At 57.6% G+C, this 20,697-nt stretch overlaps 1 protein-coding gene across 4 annotated transcripts in view; it reads left to right on the forward strand.

The window, feature by feature from the left end:
* The window catches only part of CXXC5 (CXXC finger protein 5), a 33,669-nt gene that overhangs the window by 8,535 nt on the left and 4,437 nt on the right, over positions 1-20,697 (forward strand). The window contains exon 1 of one of the 4 annotated variants that reach the window (XM_059698571.1): positions 17,168-17,257. The exons of the other annotated variants lie outside the window; for them this stretch is intronic. The gene's annotated coding sequence lies outside the window, so the exon portion shown is untranslated. Of the gene's footprint in view, positions 1-17,167; positions 17,258-20,697 lie in introns of those variants that run through there. 4 annotated transcript variants of the gene reach the window in all.

Below are 20,697 nucleotides of genomic sequence, written 5' to 3' on the forward strand. Positions count from 1 at the left end.
GTCCTGGCATGTGGTGGGAAAATGGGCTGATTGGCCAGTTAGGTGAATGAAAGAATGAATTAATGAATGACCAGATGATTAGTTGTGGGGATGAGTGCTCTCCAGGGACACTGGGATAGGAGTTGTGCTTCTGATCAAATTGGTATGTAGAGATCCACTGGCCCTGTAGAGCATCCGGGAAATGAGGTAGGGGATAGGGCTGAAAGATGTGGCCAGCGACCAGTAGGCTGCGGGGGCTGAGCACTCGGGGCAGGTCACATCTTCCCCCTGGACCTCAGTTTTTCTATCTGTCAATGGGCTTGGGAGCCTTTGCCCTGGGGCTGTGTGCTGGCCTGATTTGGAGCTAGCCTGGGAGCCTGAGAGGTGAGGGGACTGGTGGGAAGGAGGAAGTAGTGGGTGGTGAAGACAGGAAGATGAATCGTGGAGCTTGGCTTGGAACCTGAGAAGCAGAGACCAGCCCTGACCTGACGCCCATCCTCCCTCTGAGCTGCAGGGTGGGGGTGCAGGCTCACAAACCTCTAGTTACCCACTCTTGCTCTGACGAGGGCTGTGCTTCCTGACACCTGCAGTGTCAGTGGCTGTGTGTGCCCTGAGGAGCTGGTCTGTTCTCCAGGACTAGACCAGCTATTACCCACAGGCCCATAGGCCCATAGGCCCCCTCCCCCAGCCTTAGGTCCAGTCCCTGTTGACCCTGATGGGAGAGATCCAGTCACTCACCTCACCCAAAGCTAGCTAGGAAATTGATTAGCTGGACCCATAGCAGGAGGTGGGAGTGGGCTTGGCCATCTTTATTCCTTTGGGTGTCAGATTTTGGTGGCCTAGAGTTTTTAGTCACAGGAATCTAGAATCATAGAACACTGAGAGCAGAGGGATTCCTGTTCTGGTGGGATTCTAGAATCACAGGACCATGGGTTTTACTGCTGGAGGAAAGCATGAATGGTTATGTTTCAATCTCGTTTGATGCTAGGGGATATTGAGGATCTGAAGGGAGGGGCTTCCCTGTGGTGCCCTCAGGTGACATGAGTACATACCTGAGGCAGAAAACCCAGTTCTGTTCTTGGCCCACTGCTCTTTGGAGATCTATCCAGTGTGGGGAGTGGGTTGTGTGGGCCCAGTGAGGCGAGCGAGCGAGGGGATGTGGCTGACCTGCAGGCACCGTGGGGGTCCTCTTGGTGGTACCCGCCTACCTGCTGCCCACGCTTCCCACGGCACCAGTGTGAGGAGGAAATGTAGGCTGTTGCTTCCAGCGACAGCCGGCAGGGCCGGGCAGCTTCCCAGCTCCCTTCTGATTCATGGCTGTCTGCAGCTCCCCCTTCCCCCGGGGGCCTCAGCAGCCCCATCTGTGCAATGGGAGAGGAGACTGTCCTATAGTCTAGCTTCACAAAGACCGTGCAGTTGGAATTCTTTTGTGGGAGAGTAGTCCAAGCTAGCCAGCTGGACATTTCAACCCAAAGCACAGAGATACCCTTCTTGGAGTCACCCTAATGCCTGCAGTAGCTTGGGAGGGCTGAATTGGTTCCTGGGGCAGAAAGTGTTGGTGTGGAGTAAGTGGATAGAGAGGGGACCTACAGTTAGAGTCTCTCTCCTTCAGGAAGAAGAGCAGTGAATGGGAGGGCCAGCTCTCCAGGCTGTCTCCTGGCCTCAGTACAGCCATCTCTAAAATGGAGGCTGCTCTTCCATGAGGTCATTCATGCAGGGTCTGCTCTGTGCCTGGGTATGTGCTGAGTGCTGTGGACACTGGGGAACGTCGAGGCGAGTGGCCGAGTGGTGGGGCGGGGTGGGGAGCTCCTTGGCTGCAGACATGGGGTGGGAGTGGGATTTGGCTGAAGGGGTGACCCTGGGAGAAGGAATGAAGTGGGGGAAGATAAAGGCGCTGGCTAATCAGGCAATGTCCATCGGAAAATCCCAGCAGATCTCAGGAAGTGTTTCCTCCACTGGTCTCCTGGGAAGGAGGCAAGGCAAGCAGGAAATAGGGTAGCTGGGGGCAAAGAAGGCCCCCCAGGCAGTCCAAGTGAAGACACGCCAGGCCTGGCAGCTGGGCGGGTGTGCCCCTCATACTGCGGGAGGGCTGGAATGCATCGCCTTTCCCCCCTGCTCTGAGGCTGGGCCTTTGGTGGGGGGCCAGGGCTGCCATGAGGCGCAGGGCCATAGTCCAGATTTCAAAGCCTTCCCCAGGGGCCTCTCGTGCCCCCCACCCTGTCCTGCCCTGTCCTGAGCTGCAACAGCGGGGGTGGCAGATGCTGTTTGATCGGCTGAGGCGAGTGGGAGGCCTCCGGAAGGTCCTCCTGGGAGGTTCCGGGGGGCAGTGGGGCGTTGGCAGCTGCCTCCCAGCCGGGGCTGGCTCTAGTGGCCTCCCAGGTCTCTCGGTCCCCCAGGCCTGGGGGTGGGGGATTGGAGCCTCAGAGTTGAGACTGGTCCCTCCTGCCTTCAGTCTCCCCACTGCCCACCAAGCTTCTTGGCTCTGGCCCCCTCCCAACCCTGGCTGCGTCTGCAGAGCCCCCCTGGGGAACGCAGGGGAGGAGGCGCAGCGGGCTCAGAACAGCGGGTGCCCGCGCAGCCAAGTATTTGCTCGAGCTGTCAGAGACAGACAGGCATGTGGGGAATTTGGTGCGTGTGGGACTGGGGGAAGCAGCCGGGTGGGCAGGCAGGCAGGAGGTGGGAAGCTGGGGCTGCCTACCCCGCCTGTTGAGCCCTGCAGAGACCACCGTTCTCCCAGTCCAGGTCAGAAGGCATATCCAGCAGCTTCTTCCTTCCTGTAGCAGTACAGTGAGGGGAGTGGACTGTGACCCTGGCTGGGGTCTGATGACAGATCTGACATTGGGGAAGGGAGTGCCCTGTTAAGGGCCTGATCCTGGGAGAGGCTGTCTGGTAGAGTGTGGAGCCAGGCAGGAATCCGGGTTATGCCCGATGGTGGCCTCCAGGAAATAGCAGCTGTCATGCTCCCAAGTCTCCCCCCTCGCCAACCCCCCCAAACCTGGCACAACTTGTTTCCTGGCCAGGGTCTGGCTGGGGCAGATTGGAGGAACCTGGTATTGCTCAGCCTGGGTGAGGAACAGGCAGGGTAGAGGGGGCCATGTTTATAAGCCTAAAGGTATTGGGCTGCTGGGTAGGGCTCCCCCAGTTATCATTTTGCTGAAGCAGATGGGAGTCGCTTTGGAGGGGGGGGACCACAGCCCTTATCTCCCTGGACAAAGACCCCAATTTAGTAGCCTTTGTGGTCTCCTTTCCAATAGTGCCTGTTAGGCAGGTCAGTGCCTAGAGCTGAATAATACTTGGTGTGTTGTAGCTGAGAGCCCAGAGAGGCGAAACACTGGCCCAAGGTCACAGGGTGGGCTCCCAGCTTTCCTCCTGTCCTCATGTGGGGGAGCCAATGGGAAGAGGTGAACGCTGGGGGTGGGGGCTATATTTAGTCAGTCCTGTAGAGCCATAGGGCCCCTGGGAGCAGCTGTTGGTGGTGGGGGGTGCAGACAGAATCCTGGAGCTGCATTTAGTCTGGACAGAAATATCCTCCCCCCACCCACCCACCCACTGGCTCGGTGGCCAGGCTGCGGGCTTGTCCCCTGAGGGGCAGCTTGCCTGGGCCTGGCAGCCGGCGGGACAGGCAAGATGACCCGATAGGCTTTTCCCAGCTCAGGTTTCGATGAAACAGGAACCGGAGCCGCAGCCTGGGCTGTGGGGGCCAGGGCAGCCGGAGCCTGGGGGGCCAGGGCTGCCTCCCCCTCCCTCCTCCCCCTTCTCTCCGCGATGCAGCCTCCCTTTCTCAGAGGCCTGGGGAAGCAGCAGGTTATTTATCAAGCCAGCCTCCCTGCCGTGTCTTGCGCTGGCGGCCATGAGCCCAGCAGAGCAGGGTGAGCTGGGCGGGCGGGCGGGCAGCAGGATGAGCTCAGGAGATGTGAGTCACCCCATCCCCAGCAGCCCCACAAGGCCCTTCAGCCTGGCAGGCAGAGCACACGCACGCACTCCCCATGTGGCACACCCAGGGGCACACACTTTGGACAAACATAGTCATTTAGCTCATGCAGTTCCACATGACCTGCGCACACAGCTGACACACATGTTATGGGCTTGATCACCTTCGCCCTGGACATTCCAGAAGCACACTCGCTGTTACACTCACAGCCCCAGCCTCCGGTGCATACACACAATGGCACGTATTATCAGCAAATGGACACACACAGTCACACGTGTGTGACATGCCTCTGGGGAGACCCCACACACGCTCCATAAGCAGTTGTGTGTGTGCCCCACCCCGTCACAGGCTCAGGCAGTCATCCTCGGGCCGTAGCTCACTCGCAGATGGTGCCACAGAGTTGGGCCAGGAGCACTGACACAGTAGCGCCTGGCGCATGCACACAAACTGGTTGGGCTCCTCTCACCCAAATGCCCCCTGTTTAGGCTCACAGAAGGGAGGCTCCACCCTTGGCCATGTAGAGGCAGCTGAGTTCTGTCAGGTGGGTGTGAGAAGGAAGACGTTTTTCCCCAGTCTTCCTCCTCTCTGAGGAGGAGGCACAAGTATCAGGCATGGAACTGTTACACCCAACCCTCTCTCCAGGATGGGGCACTCTGGCCATGGCAGAGCCGGTTGGGGTAGATGGGGGAGGATGCAGAGGAGCTAGGAAAAGGACACGCTAGAAAAGGAAAGCCATGGAAAATGGATTTTTTTTTTCCGGGAGTGCCAAGTGATCAGCTGCTCCTTCCACTTGGTGTGGGGTCTTTGGGAGATGGGGGATGCCAGAGATTGGGGGAGGAATGAGACCCCCTTGATCTAATGGGTTGTACCCCAGGAGTCTTGTCTTGCCACCCTCCCTGCACCCACTTTCCTCTGTCCCCTTCATTTCCAAGCCCCTCATTATTTCCCCCCTGTTTTTGGTCTATTCGCCTGCAAAATGGTTGCAGAGCTGGGCTGCTGGGTTGGAGGGATGCCTCTAAGCTTCTGCTGCCCACGGGGACGGGGACCTGCCTTCCCCGGACTAGGCAGAACTGGGGACACACCCATTTTTCATTTACTCGAAAATGTACCATTTTTCAAATGAGAGAATTGAGTTTAATGGGGATGGCTTCATAGTCGCCCAGCACCCAGACTACACATTGTTCTGGGCCCACTGGATTGAGACAACCCAACAGGGGTCAAGGAGCAGGTGGCTATCGGGCCCCAGGCTGGCTTCCTCTTTCTGGTCACACAGGTCTCCCCCTAAAGGCCTGGAGAGTGGTCAGGGAGGGAAGAGAAGCCCAAGAATCCCGAGGAAAACAAGTGACAGTGGCCAGTCAGGGGGACTGGATGTCCCGAGTCATGGATTCTTGAGTTGGACAGGCTTGGTCACTGCCTGCTGTGCAGTCATGGGCCAGGATGCTAACCTCTCTGACTTCACTTTTGCCACTTATAAAGTAGTTATGAGCCTTATCTCTGTCTCAAAGCTGCAAGACCTGAAGTAGATGGTGGGGCGTGGTTCTCACCATGTCACACCTGAATCTCCAGCCGTTCCCCCGCCACACACACACACACATCTGCTCCATCAAAGCTGGCATTTTCCTGGGAGTGGTACCCCACAACAGGGACTCTTTAATTAGAATGTCTTGGATTTAGCCTTCTCAGATGGGAATGCTGAGGTGTGGGAGAGAAGAGGCTGACCTTTGGGCCACAGGGAGCTGGGGGGGGGGGGGTAGGAAAAGGTTGGACCCCGGGCAGAGGGACCTAGGTTTCTTGGGTGTCTGGTCATTCCCGGGGGCTTCAAAGTATGAAGGAACATAAAGAGCCAAGGCTTTCTGTGTCCCCCCCACTCCCCAGCACACAGCAAGGCCCCATGTTAGTTTCAAATAGGGACTTTCAGGTGGCAAATGAGGCCTTTGCAGGGTAGTGAGAGCTTGGCACATGCCTGGGTGGAAGAGCTGTTTGGGACTGTGGGAGATGGAAGAAGTGCTGACAGAACAGACAGGGCTGAGGGACCAGGGCGGGAAAAGGAAGTGTAAGCCTGGACAGCTGAGTGCTGCCCTCCTTTTAGCCTCCAGACCTCTCCTGTATGCTCATCTCCCCATGTTCTTGCAGGTATGAGGGTGGGGAGGGGAGAATATTTATTTGGGGCTAAGGAAACTGAGGCACAAGGGATTGGCTCAGACTCAAAAGCAAACAGTGGCAGAACTGGGGCCACAACCTAGGTTCCCCAACACTCCTGGCTTAAGCTGTCCTTGATACTCATGCTGGCTGGTGATGACACCAGGATGGAGCCTGCAGAGTGGAAGAGGAACTTCGACTCCATTGCCCTGTGGACCCTTTCATGGCCTGCGTCTGTGCCTTTGGAGACTCCCACCCATTCCCCCTGGCCACACACACTGAGTAATGTGCCCAGTTGGGCCAGTCCCCTCTTCACCTGTGCCCAGGCCCATGACTCTCTCAGGGATCTCTGCTATTGGCACTCCCCAGGTGGGGACCAAAGGGCCTTGGACTGCTGACCCCTCGGGCCTGGACAGGGTGAGCCCTGTTGGCCTTGGCTTCAGAAGTGGTTCACTGGGAGTGGGATAGGGGGTCAGGGATTCCCCAGGGAGAAGTTTGCCGCCCTGATGCAGACGACTTCCTGGACACTCAATTGTGAGAGCCGCCTAGGGGCCTGATCAGGGTCATTCACTGTCCCCATCCCCCAACCTCCCACCTTCCTGGGGGCTCCTTTCCCCTTCTGGGGAGCCCTGCAGGGAGTCGTTGAGTGAGTGCCCTTGAGATGAAAATACCTTCCTTTTTGTACACAGGGATAGTCACAGTGACCCCCACACTCACTCCTGATCAGCGTGCTGGTTAGCCAAAGACAACCAGGCACCATTGTGGCCCTGGGTTGGGGCTCACTGAGTCAAGTTGATGTTGCTGGAAGTTGGTGCTGGCCTCAAATGGAGGAGCAGACTGGGTTTGGGGCCTTATGCCGCGTGGCAAGTCACTTCCCCTTTCTGGTCTCCGCCTCTACATCTGCTCTGTACACTCTCGGAGGAAGGACACACCCACATGCCCTTCCCCTGGTGTCCCCAGGTCTCCAGGCTCCTGCAGCTCCAGCTCGTGAGCACAGGATCCAGGGGCAGCTGGGTGGCCTCTAGAGTTGGGCCAGCCTGGATTTTAGTCTCCCGTCCACCATCTACAACCTCGGTGTCCTCATCTGTGACATGGATGGACCGTGATGCCTACCTCTTTGCACCTGGCACAAACTTGATTGATGGTGGTGACATTGTCTCTCTCCTCCCCCCCCCCCGCCCCACCCCCCGGGATGGCGGCTGTCCCGGTTTTGGTCCCTCCAGCCTTGGTCTCGGGGATTCTGGGAAGGAGACAATGCCAGTCTGCTGGCTCAGCCAGCTTGGCCACTGACCTTCAGAGCACCCAGGCTGTCAAGGCCACCTGACTGCCTGCTGGGCGGGCGGCGGCAGGGGTGAGCGTCAGCCAGCTCCTCGCCTGACACTGCCCTCCCCTGCTCCCACTCTCCTCTCTCTGCGCCTGTGTGTGAGCTAATTAATCTCAGCCCCTTTGGGAAATTAGAACGCTGCAGCCAAGGCCTTCTCAGCCTCACAGTGCCTGTGCTGCTTCTGGTCCCCGCCAAGATCCACTGTGGTTTGGGGGCATGGGGTTAGGGATGGGGGCAGCAGGAAGAGCTGCACAGCCATGCGTCTCCCTGAGCCCCCCACCTCCTGGCTGGGAGGGGGGGCTCTGGCTTCTCAGCCCCCTCCCTTTCCAGACAGCATCCATAAGGACATGGGGCAATCCCCCTGCTTTGGTGAAACCCAACCCCCAGCACCTCTCTGACCTGGTCCCGGGGCTGGTAGGGTCACCCCTTCACCCCACATTCTATCTCATTGTGGGGTCCTCTTGCCTGCCCAGCTTGGATGAGACAGATGTAATTATGGAATTTTGCTTGGAAAATTAATTCAAAAAAGTTAATTAATTGACAGTTCCAGAGATGGCAGGCTCTATACCCAGCCAGTCCTACTGACATGAGTGCTGACCCGCCCAAGACATGCAGTTTCCTGGGCAGGCTGGGAGAGGGACCCCAGTGAGCTGGCTGGGCAGCCCTGGGACGGGCAGCAGATGCACAGTGAGGAAGAAAGCACAGACTAGTGTTGTGACCCAGAGTGGGCACCTGGAAAGGGTTTGTCAACCGAATCTGCTGAGATAAACGTGGCATCCTGAGAACTCAGCCACTTGTTTGTATGTTCAACAAGCCATTGTCAGGCTTCTACTGTACACCGATCCTATTGTCTCAAGTGCCCCCGCTGACATAGACCACTGAAGGTTTTGTCCAGCTCTTCCGAATCCCTTTTCTCAAGGAACCGTCTAAACCTGTACCTTTTCCAAAAGGCTCAGGGACATTATTGGGCCCATTGTGCAGATGAAGCAACTGAGGCTCGGAGAGGATGTGACTTGCCCAAGTCATTCAGCTGTATCCTCCAGCAGGATGGGGTAGGGGGTCATATAACACTTAGGCTTCTTCCCAAGGGCTGAATGCTCCCTGATCCACCTGGCAGGCAGTGTTCTGGGTGTCCGGTCCCTCCCAAGTGTCAGTGACAGGAGCCTTGAAGTTGACTCTCTTTCCCAAGGAGAAGGCCTGAGAATATGACCAACCCTTTTTACCCTGGCACTCCTGGAACCATTGTGTCCCCCCCTCCTGACCCCCACACACACACATCCCACCCTCAGATATTTCTGTGTACAGTAGGGGCTTCCCCCACCACCCCACCCAAACTTCAGGATATCCCAGCGAGGCTAAGGCAGGAGGCCCCATATCCTAGGGCTCCCTCAGTATACAGGGGCCCCACTTCCAGGGCCCCTCATTACAACAGCCCAACTAAGTTCGAGTGTCTGGAGGAGTGTGGGCTTGGTACAGTCTTATCCAGATAGAAGAGGGTCAGGGCTGGGGCACGAGGTGGCTAAGCCAGGGACAGGTCAGAGATACGGCAGGAGGCCAGCAAGGTGAAGAATTTGGGCTTTCAAGAGGTTGTGTGACCTTAGGCAGGTCCCTTAGCTTCTCTGAGCCTCATCTTCCTCATCTGAGAAGCAGGGATGGCCGTATATACCACTCAGAAGGCTCTGGTGCGGTGCAGGGAGGTATAACTGTTTGAAGCATCTGACCTTGGCATTGGGCTGAGTGGGACAGCAGGGAGCCAACGGGACTGCGACGGCCAGCAGGTTTGGGACCTAACAGCCCAGAGTCCTGGGGCCTCTAGGGGGAGTCAGTCTATACAGCATCCACTCAGATTTGCTTGGTGCCATACAAAATTGTCAACTTAAAAATTAGCCTGCTGTACTTGGTCAGACATTTCATTAGCTCACCTTTCATGCCTTGGCAGGGCCAGGCCAATGATTTCACGGGCCTTATGCGGCCTGTGGGCCAGATGTCCCCCACCCCTGGTGTAGGCCTCGCCTCTCATAGTGGTTCAGAATAAAAGTGACCATCATGAGCGGCTGAGCCGAGCACTTGGTGTTCCATATCAGGGATGCAGTCTGTAGTTCTGGGTTTCTTCAAGGACTGCCCTCTAGTCTTGGGTTTGAGCGGGACACACCGGCTCCTGAGCACCCTTTGTGGGCTGGTTAAGGGCTTAAGGGGTCAGAGGGAAGAAGCTTCCTCTGCCCACCTCACCTCCTCCAAACGCCCTCGTTGGCACCACCACCCACTCCAGTACGTGAGGCCATTGGCTGGACACTTGGGGTTCTCTGCATAGACTGGTAACCCTTCTCTGTGTGCGTCTGTCCACTTCCCCCCTAGACTGGGAGCTTCCTGAGGGCGGGGTCCATGGCATCTTTCTATATCCCATGCCCAGCGCAGAGTTAGTGCTGGACGTGGGTTATAGGGCTCCTGTTTTCCTATTTTACAGATGGCCCCGTGAGCATGTTGCTCAGCTAAGGTTACAGTTTTTTGAGGGGCAGAGCTAACTTGGCCCAGATGGGTGTGGAGCTGCTGTTCCTCTGGGGTCTTCCTGGAGACCTCAGGAACTTACTTCCCAGACTTCTTCGGGGCCTGCAGCTCCTGCTCCAGCTGCAGGCCGCGTTCTGGGTGTCCAGCCTTGAGCCCTGTGCTCCTGAGAGCTTAGGGAGTGAGGGGATTTTTGACATCAGGTGGCGGGCCTTCATTTCTCCCAGCCTCTGCTTCTTTACCTGTAAAATGGGGATCCTGGCACCTCTCCCTGGTAGTGCTTGGTGGGGAGGGGATTAAAGTAAATAACGGATGCCTGGGACTTAGTACGAACTCCTTAAGCGTTCCCCATCGTTATCATCACTAGCACTGTTATTTTTATTTATTTTTATTTTTACCGTCGCATTATTATTCATGCTCCCAGGGCCCTAGCAGCTGCAGTGGCTCTGGGCCTGGGCAGAATTCTGGTCTGCAGAGAAGTTGCAGTTTCTAATTAGTCAGTGCCCCGAGGAGAGGGCCTGGGTTTTTATTTTTGCTGGAAGATCCCACCTGCCCAAGGCTTCCCCGGCCCAACATCCACTGGGCGTGGGCCGTGCCGTCTCCAGCCTCAGGTAGGGGGCCTGGCTCCAGGCAACAGCCTCCCCAAATTTCCCCGGCCACTCCCGCCGCCTCCCAGACCTCCGGGGCCATGAATCATTTATGAGGCAAAAATGAAACCAATTAAGGACAAACTTTGAAAGCCTCTAATTGCTGTGCCTGGTGGCACCCAGGCATGAGGGGAGGCAGGCCCGCCCGCCCGGTGCGGAACCTCCGCGCCCGCCTTCCCAGGCCTCCTGTCCCACCGCATCGCAGGGCGCCACGGCTCCCGCCGCCTCCGGCTCCCGCCGCCTCCCGGCCGGCCACGGACGTGCCTGCGCGCCCCGGCGGCGGCTGCTGCTGCGTCTGCCGCCCGGCGCCCGCCCGCCCGGGTCCCAGGCCGGCTAATTAGGGCCGCTCCTCTCCCCTCCCCTCCCCTCCCCTCCCCTCCCCTCCCCGCCGCCCGCGCGGCCCGAGGTGATGGCGGCTGTTGCTGCCCTTCTGGGGTCTGTGACCCAGAGCTGGCCGCGCTCCTCGGGCGGGAGCCCGCTCTGCTCGCCCAGCTTAACCCAGACAGCCAGGACTCCCTGTCCCTGAACGGGGGAGGCTGGGGCTCCCGGGGCCCCACTGCGGCGGACGGTGTGTGTAGGCTCCGGGTAGTGGCGGGTACATGGCTTGGACAGGCCCATTCAGTCTCCGGGAGAGTGGAGGGGGGAGAAGAACTGATGAGATGGAAGCTGGAGGGACGCGGGGAGGGGCGGGGTGCGGGCGGTGAGCGCCTGAGGTGGTGGCTGGGTGCAGCGGGATCCAACTCTTCCTCCCAGCTTTGCCACCGACAAAGTCATCTCACACAGGTTGCTCAGCCTCCGTCTCCCCGTTGGTAAACTATCAGGGCTGACTCGTCTTCTTCTGGATTGGGGATTTGAGGTTTCGTTTGTCCCCCACTCCCCTCTCTTGGGGGCTGCCGAGGAGGTGAGGTCAGGGGCTGGATGTGGACCCGGCAGGGCCGGCCTCCGTGCCAAGAGATCTGGGCACCAGTGACCAGCCTGCTCTCTGTGCTGAGGGCCAGGCAGGCCCTGGGCACTCAGGCACGTTGTTTGCTGAAACCGAATTTCTGTGCTTGTGTTTTTCCATAATTATATTAGCAGGTGGGATTTTTCCTCGGGGGAAGCGGTGGGAGGGGGAGCGCCATGGCAGTGTCCCCGCCCGCTCTGAGCATGAGCCGGGCTCTGCCCGCCTGCCCGTAATGATTTTTTAATTATGCAGCCAGTGCTCGGAATTGCTAATCCACCTCCAGCGCAGCATCCCCTCCTGCAGCTCACACCCCAACCCCTCACTGGTGTCCCCGGAGTGGCGGTGCCCTACCCCACGCCCTTCGCTGATGCCATGCCGTGCTGGGGACCACTGCCACCGTGGGAGAGGGGAGACCAGGCACTGGTCTGGCTGCTCGTGGAAGAACTTGGTGGTGGGGCCTGTGTCTCTCTTTGCCCCCCGGCTCCCAGCACGGCTGGCCCCCGCCAGGACAGCTGTGGCTCTGGAAGGGGGCAGGGGAATTATCAGTGCCCACCCCTGTGTGACGTGGCCACACCCGTTTCAGGGACATCAGCCCATCTCCCCAGCCTGTGTGAACCCCAAAGACACACCGAAGTATGATCTTTGATTCTGTCACACTCACAGTTTACTTCCCTTCCCCACACACGCTCCGCCTCACAGTTACACGGGCACATCACACTCTGTGTGTTTCTGATATGTAGAGCCATACCTGAGGACCGGGGCACCCTCGGGAGACCTCGTTCCCTGCCCTGCAGTGGCCCTGCCCCCACTCCCCTGTCTCCATACCCTCCCACGCCCCCACCCTCACCCCTGACTGGGACCCATTCAGGTCTCCCCGCTCCCACCTGGTGGGGTGGCTTCCTGTGGCTGGGGCCTGCCTGAACCTCCATCGACCTGGCCTGGGGGAGGCGGAGGGGGGTAGGGGGATTTTGCAGCGCTGTGGCTGCAGCTCCTCTCCAGGCGCCCAGCTGTGGCATCTGTCAAGGTCAGATAGCGACTCCGGAACCAGCCGGCTCGGCCCCACGGCCCCTCTCGCCTCATTATTTTTGTGTTCCGGGGCTGTGGCGGGCAGCGACACCTCCCTCCTCCTCAGCCTCCCGCCTCCCGCCTCTTGCCTGCCTCCCCCACGCCTCTGCAGGGAGGGCCTTCGGTCTGGGGGCTTTTGTTTTCCAGTGTTTTTTTTCATGCTCAGGCCAGGCAGGCGGGTAGAGACTCTGGCCAGAGCTGTTGGGGTTTGAATGCAGACAAGGCAGGTGCCTCCCTCATGGCTGTGACAGGCTAGTGGAACCCTGGATTGGTTTCTCAGGGGGACAAACTGAAGCTGGGTGGAGCCCAGCCTCACCACAGCCCCAGTGCACCTGTGGGCAGCTTCCTGTTTCCATAGGGGCCCCAGCACCTGGCATCAGTTCCTGTCTGCATCATCCCCGGCCCAGTTGGGCCTCAGACTCACATCCCAGACCCCTTAGAAGCCCTGATACTACTCACAGTACACACACACACATACACACACACACACACACACACACACTGGTGTACACGTGGCAGAGATGTGTTGACACCCACAGGCCCGAAGAACCCACAAACATCTACCCACCGTGTAAACCACTATACTTGCACACATACTCTCGGGCATTCAGGTACATCACCGGTGTAGATGGCACACGTTTCACTTTTACACAGGGAGGTCACACAGAGGCCTCTACAGACTACACTGGTATATAAGCTCCATGTACACTTCAATGCTGAAGCCCACAGGCACCTAGGCACCACAGACACACGTATGCACACAGCATGCACAGGTGTCGGACACACCTCCCGGGCGGACACACGTAGCTATCCTTGTCCATAGTGCTGCTCCTCCCAGTACTCCGACCCGAGCTCACTCCGTGGGGCCTAGTGTTCCCTGAGCACAGTTATGCCACCCAAGGGGCTTTTGTCCCCTGAAATGATGAAGGGAGCTTGACACCTCCCCCTTGGTGTGCTCTGTGTTTCCAGGAAGCCCCTGGACAGTGGGAAATGGCAGTTGACAGATGGCTGCTCTACCCACATGGCCAGACTCTTTATGCACAGCACCCTGAGCCCAAGAGCACCAAGATGGAGTGGGATGGGGTCCCAGAGGGCGTCATGATGGGCTTGGTGGCTGCCGGCAGCGAGGGCAGGCTCGCGGGAGGCCTCTCAGGCACTGGACCTTCTGCCTTACCTCCAGCTCCTGATTAGGGTGTGTACGTGTTGGGGGGATGAGATGTGGGCAGACTCCAGGCCCCCGAGGGTCTCTGGGGTATCCCTGGCCATCCTCTCACTTCCTCCTCCAGCTGTGGACTGCTGTGACCGCCCCTCAGAGGGGGAGGTAGCTGGAGGTTTAGCAGGGGCAGGGCCCCCACCCCCCAGGAAACTCAAAACCCTGGGCCAGCCGCGGGTGGCGGGTTGGGGCAGGCACAAAGAGGGCCTCTGTGCGCCCGGCTGGGCTGCCCACAGGATTCTGGGGGAGGAGGCAGGAGCCGGTTTCCGTCCCATTCTGCTTCCTGCGGAGGCCGCCGGAATGCCCGGAGCTCTGGCCCAGCCTGGCCTGTCCGGCCCACCCGCAGCCCCTTCCCCTGTCTTTTCCTGGGCCTTAGGGTACAGCGGCAGACTTTGCTACAACAGTGCCCTAACGTGTTTTGACCAGAGCCCGAGAGCCAGGACCCATGGGAAACTTAGAGAGGGTTCCCCTGGACTGAGAGCTGAAAAGCCCAAATCCCTCCCTCCATGTGCCTCAGAGCCTTTGGCCAGTGTTGGAGAGCCAGGCCCTGTAGTCACACAGACCTGGTTTCAGGTCCTGGCTCTGCCACGAATTGGCCTTGTGACCTCAGGCAGACCTGGTGACCTTAGTCAGGTGACTTTATTTCCCTAAACCTAAGTTGCCTCATCTGTAAATAGGGATAATAATTTTAAAGTTATAGAGAGAATTCAGTGAGTAAAATGCTTAGCACCTGGCAGAGAGTATGCACTCATTATTAGGGCCTGCCGTCATCAAGTCATCTGGGGAGATGGAGGCAGGAGGGGGCTGGATGCTGCTCACCCCAGTAAGTCTCACATCATCTGGGGTTTAGTCCCAACCCTATGACCTAACCCCAAACCCTTCTCTCTGGACCTCAGTTTCCCTAGCTGTAGATCACCAATCAAGGACCAATTTAGGCTCTCTGGGGTGCTCCTAGGTACAGTGATGGCGAATCTTTTGAGCTCGGCGTGTCAGCATTTTGAAAAACACTAACTTAACTCTGGTGCTGTGTCACATACAGAAATTTTTTGATATTTGCAACCATAGTAAAACAAAGATTTATATTTTTGATATTTATTTTATATGTTTAAATGCCATTTAACAAAGAAAAATCAACCAAAAAAATGAGTTCGCGTGTCACCTCCGACACGCGTGTCATAGGTTCGCCATCACTGTTAGGATTTGGAGAATGACCCTGTCACACTCTGGAGTCTTTGTTTTTCCCTTTTCTTTTCTTTTTTTTTTCTGTATTCTCTACCTCCTTCCCCACGGACCCCTCTGGAATCATGACTCCTGCAGTTTGGGATGAAGAATAAGAACCATTCTCCGTTTTACAATGGGAAACTGGGGTTCAGTGTGAGGGAAAGGTTTGGTCACAGTTAATGGGGAAGGAAAAGATGGAGGCACAAACCTAGACCTCAGGACTCCAGTCCCCTAGCCAGTCATAACACCCCCCCCAAACTGCAGAAAGACTGACCCCCCCCCAATTCCTTGGGCCAAGTGTCTGAACTGGCCTTCCCTGGCTTGCCTAGTAGTGAGAGCCACAAGCAGGGAGGTCCTAAGCACGTGTACGGGCTCTGGTTCCAGGCTGATGTCACCACTTTGCAAAACGTTAGCTAAGGTCCAGGTGGTTTTCAATGGGGAAGGCATCATTTTCTCTACATCATAACTGCTTATCAAATTAACTGCTCTAAAAGGGGCAATAATAATCCTTAAGAAAGTACGTATGAGGATTCAATGAGACAAGGAATGATCAGTGTTTGGCACACAGGGAGGCCCTCACTCATGTTAGCTCTTATCTTCACAGATGGGGAAATGGGCTCAGAGGCCATAGGCCAAGGTCACACTGCAAGGAAGACCCCTCCTCATCCTTTCACTCGTCCAGAGAAGGAACCTGGCTGTTGAGGAAGGCCTTGTCTTTTAGAGGTGTCCCGGGCTCTGCACCTCACTCCCTCGAGCCCCAGGTCAGGGTATTCCTCCCGGGCCTCAGTTTTCCTATCCATGAAATAGGCTGATCCCCTCTTCCAGAACTTTTTGGGAGTTCTGTGAGGAAGCACAGAGCCCATGTACTCCTGGGGTTTTCTCAGCAGCCTGTTTCTGTCCCCAGGCAGGGGGGTTGTGCCTGCCCTGGGAGGAGGGGTATAAGAGGGTCAGGGGGTGTGGAATCCAGGAAACATGATTGCAGCCCCCTATTCTGTTCTTGGCAGTCAATTTTGGGGTAGTAGTCTTGGGGAGACCCTAGTGTATTGAGGACATGTCCCACCCCAGGCCATCTGCTAGGTGCTGGGAATGGTCAATGTGTCCTTGTATGTGTGTCCATTCGTAGCTGGACTTGTGCTCTGCTCTCTGGCCAGGTCTGCACTTCTCCCAGCCTCCAAGACCAGTGTCCCATGGGCATCTCCTTGGGCCTGAGTGGGGCTTTTGTTCCCTCTGGAAACTCCCCAGGCTGAATCATGGAAATCAGAGACGGAACCCCCCCCCCCGGCCCCACACACACACACACACACACATGCACCCAATTGCTCAGCTCAGTTCAACCACCATAGCCTGTGGTCTACTGCCTGCCACCACTGGCCAGTTTTCCATCAGTCTGTCTGTCCATCTTGCCTCCCTTGGAGGCCAAGGAGACCGGCCCACCAGGGTGGGTGGAGGAGTCTAAGAGGGTGGAACAGGGATGCCAGGAGTGAGCGTGGAACTGTGGGGGAAGTACTGCGATGAGCCAGGGCAGGGGTGGCCAAACTTTTTGACTCGAGGGCCACAATGGGTTCTTAAACCGGACCGGAGGGCCGGAACAAAAGCATGGATGGAGTGTTTGTGTGAACTAATATAAATCCAAAGTAAACATCATTACATAAAAGGGTCCGGTCTTTTTTTTTTTTTAGTTTTATTCATTTCAAACGGGCCAGATCCGGCCCGCGGGCCGTAGTTTGCCCACGGCTGAGCCAGGGCATGAAAGTCTGCAAAGCTGGCTTGCCTGGGCTGTGGCAGCTCTGGCTCCCCTGCAGGGCCCTGAAGTCCCCACTGAAATGCAGCCTCCTCCAGGAGGCCTTGCCTCAGCAGAAGGGACAGCTGGGAGGCTGTTCCAGCCAGCGGAGGAGGGAGGGAGGGAGGGAGGGAGGGAGGGAGGGAGGGAGGGAGGGAGGGAGGGAGGGAGGGTTGGCCCCTTGTTCACACTCTGCTCTTGGTAGTAGTAATTGTACAACTCGGTAAATTTATGAAAAAGTATTGAATTGTTCAGCCACTTATAAATGGCTGATTTTTATAGTATATTAACTATATCTCAGTAAAGCAATAAAAAAAAATTCTCACAGCCACTCCTCCATTTCTTAGGAACCCTTTCAGGCTTGTGTCCCCCCTGCTAACCTCTCTTTTATCCTCAACTCACAGGCTACTGGCCCCTTCTTCCAGGAAGGCCCTTCATCCCATGCCCCACTCGGTTCCCTTCTTGCTCTTGTTTCACATTGGGTGGCCCAGCTCCTGCGCCCTTTTCCAGAAGGTCTGTGTCCTTCCTGTCTTCAGCAGCCCAGGGCATGGGGCTGCTATTGGGTCGGTTGGGGGCTGTGTGTAACTGAGCACGAGAACGTCTCACTGTGGGCCACCTGCGTGCACGTCTACATGCAGACAGTACCATCCCTCGCCACGGTGCCCCCGTGCCCCACCCCCTGCTGTCTGGCATGAGAAGCTTAAGACAGAGCTCTATTGGGGGTGAATCCTGGTTCCTCTGGGGCTGAGGGTGGGGTGAAGGTACAGCTACCACCTCCGGTGACCTCATTGTCAGTTGGCATTATGTTGTCACTGGCCCAGCATTCTGGGTTCCTGCCTGGGTATTTCCAAGCCCCCCAGGTGGGGGTACTCCCCTGGGGGTCTGTGACAGCTCACCCCCTGACCACGTTAAGGTGACAGGCACGGTAACAACTCTGGGAGATGGAGGCAGTCTCGGGGTAGCTGGGTCACCTTGCTCTGGACTATTCTTGTCAATTGCCCAGGTGAGCAAAAGCAGTCGCCAGAGCAGGGTGGCAACTAACACTTGAGCTCTGGGTTCGAGTTCTACCCCAAACAGCACCAGCTGTTTGACCTTGTCCTGACAGCTCGAATCTCTCTGAGCCTTAATTTCCTCATCTCTAAAACTGGTTAAAAGTTCCTATTTCCCAGATTCTGGAAAGGAGTCAAGGAGGGAGAGAAGAATGTAAAACATAAGAGCACAGGGCCTGGGACACAGTAAGTGCTCAGTAAATGCTAGCTGATAGGGTTGGTCAGTTACGGGAGCCTTTGTGTCACTAAGGGAGCTGGGTAGAGAAAGGCAGAGTCTTTGCCTTCTGGGGCTGACCAGGGTCTGGGGTCACAGACAAGGGGTGGCCCACTGACAGGAGAGTGGCCCCAGCTTTGACTCTCTCTCTTCCCAGCCCAGCGAGTGAACTTGAACCCACAGAGATTGGTCCCCATGGCCAAGCCCTGAGGCCTCCGGCCAGAGCGGGCTGGGGCCCTAGGGAGTGGATCTCATCTGGTCTCCCCCAAACCTCCCCTTCTACCTTTCTCTCCCATGGGTATGATCAACTGCTTTCTCTTGGTCCCCAGGTCCCCAAGTCTGGGATTCTCTCCTCAGGGCTCTGCCTCCATGTCGCTCAGACCTGGGTTGGTGCGCTGGGTCTCTTTGAGCCTGGCCACGCCTCCTCTGCTTTCTGTGATGCTGTGTCCTCTCGCCTCCACCATGTGCCGTATCCTCTCAAGCCCTCCTTTCTCGGACCCACCCCTCAGTTCTCTGTCTCATGATCCTCTGTCCCCACCACCTGTCTCTGTTCTTCAGCCCCCATGTTCCCCTTTGCCCCCCAGCTCTCTAAGACTGACCCCCCCCACCCCCCTGCACCCCCCTCGGGCTCTGTCCCGCCCGTCAGCCCCTGGTCCCAGCTCCTGGCCGGCCCGGCTCCTGCATGGACAAAGGGGTCCTTTGTGGGCTGACCGCGCCTGGCGGGGCGGCGGGGCGCTGGCTCCACATTGCTGATGAAACGGAGCCCTTTGTTGTCCCTCCTCAGGCGCAGTATTTCTTTTTGGGGGCTGGATGCGTTCCTGGCAGGGCCGATGATGGATGCGCCCGCCGCCGCCCGCCTGCCCGCCAGCTTTCCCTCCCGCTCATTCCCGCTCCGCTTCAACGCAGCCCCAGCTCCTCCCCTGCTGCCTTGGCACTGCCAGGCCCTTCCTGGCCTGGGAAGGGTTGCTGTGTGCCCTGCAGTAGAAGGCTGGGGCCTGGGAGATGGCCTTCTCTTATGTCCTCCCGTTCCACGAGTAGAGCAAACGCCCTGTGGTCAGGGGTCCACTGAGACCAGGGCATCAGCTTTTTCCAGGGTCTGAAGGAGGGGATGAGCCAGGTAGAGGGGCAGATTTGGACCATCTAAGGGACCAGGACTTGGGGACTAAGTGTTGGTGTCTGCCCACTCTGGGGTTTGAAGATAGTGAGCCTGCATGCCAGTTCCCCTTGTGTACTCCCCACCTTCAGTTGCTGTGGCTGAGAAACCACAGTGTTCTGCCTGCAGCACCTGTTCAATGACATATCACGTCCTCGGCTCCTGAGCTCAGCATGTCCCAGGACCTGGGGGGCTGGGAGAGGGTAGTCCCTGAGAAAAGACAGAAAATGGAAGATTTAAAGAGGGATTCAAAGACAGGGCCAGAGATGAACAGAACATGAGGTTTGGTCCCCAACACATGAGACGCAGGATGGAGACAAAGCAGGGAGGTTCAGCCGGAGCACCAGCCCTGAACGCAGGCCGGGCTGTGTTGGAGGGAGCTGACTTCTAATTGACCTGCCAGCCCCGCACGCAGAGCCAGATCCTGGAGCTGGGAGGTGGGGGAGGGTGGGGGGGTGAGTAGAGCAAGAGCAGAGTTAATGCCGCTATCGATTTCTGCCACCAGCCAGCAGGCCGCAGAGGCATGGGGGGGGGGGGGGATGCGCACAGGGGCTAGGGCACAGACTGCTCCCCTCCCCAGCTCTCCAACCCTCGGGCGCCTGCCTTCTCCTGTCGGGCTGCTGGGAATGTCGTCTGGGGCTGGGTAGTTGAGCTCAGATGGGCAGGAGCTCGGTGAGTTGACTTGTGGTGATGGTCTCTGGCCTGATCTCGCTAGCCCTAGTCCCCAACACCTAGCCAGGGTCACTGGTGCCTGGAGGGATACTGACCTCTGAGGAGAGAGGCCGAAGAGCTAGCCTGGGCTTGGCCCTTAGGAGGTAGGGTGGAGCAAAGCTATCCTTGGGGATATATGACCCTCTTTCTCTTACTACAACTCTGACGTCGGTGACACCTGAAGCCCAGCCTGGACAGGCCCTCCTGGGTTTGTCCTGGTGGAATCTGCCAGCTTGCCCAGCTCTTCCTCACCATTCATCTACTTTCACTAGGAAGGAGCCTCGGTGGGCTGGTGCCCACTGGGGCAGGCCAAAGAGTGCCTGGCTTTCTACTAAACCCTGGAGATAAGGGTTTCCCTTTCCTACCCTTGCTCCTCCTCGTTACCACGGCTTAGCAGTCTTGGGGCAGAGGCCCTGCCTGCTTGGGGTCTCGATTTTCCTCTGTCTGTGCAGAGGGTTGGACTAGATGACCTCCTGGGACACGCTGAGTCCCGTGACTGGGGGATGGTGGGGTTGCCTGGGGACAAAGATGCAGTGTGTGCCGCCCCCAAGGCCAGGGCGGGGCAGGCCCAGCCAGATGTGTGCCTCCCCCTTGATCCACCAGCTGCTTAGGCTGAGCCCTGTCCTCCCGCCTCTTTTCTGGGGGTTGCTAGGCCAAGGCAAGCAGACAGGGAAGGAATGCTAGAGAGCCAGGGCTGATGAGGAAACTGCCACTCCGCTCCATCTGGAACAGTTCCTCCCAGAGCTCCTGGCCAAGGAGCCCGGCTGCTCATGTGCCTTAGTCTTGGGGCCTGAGCAGAACAGGCTCTGTCCTGGGAAGGGTCACA

This window comes from Myotis daubentonii, chromosome 5 (assembly GCF_963259705.1).
Source record: "Myotis daubentonii chromosome 5, mMyoDau2.1, whole genome shotgun sequence".
Taxonomy (NCBI): Eukaryota; Metazoa; Chordata; class Mammalia; order Chiroptera; family Vespertilionidae; genus Myotis; species Myotis daubentonii.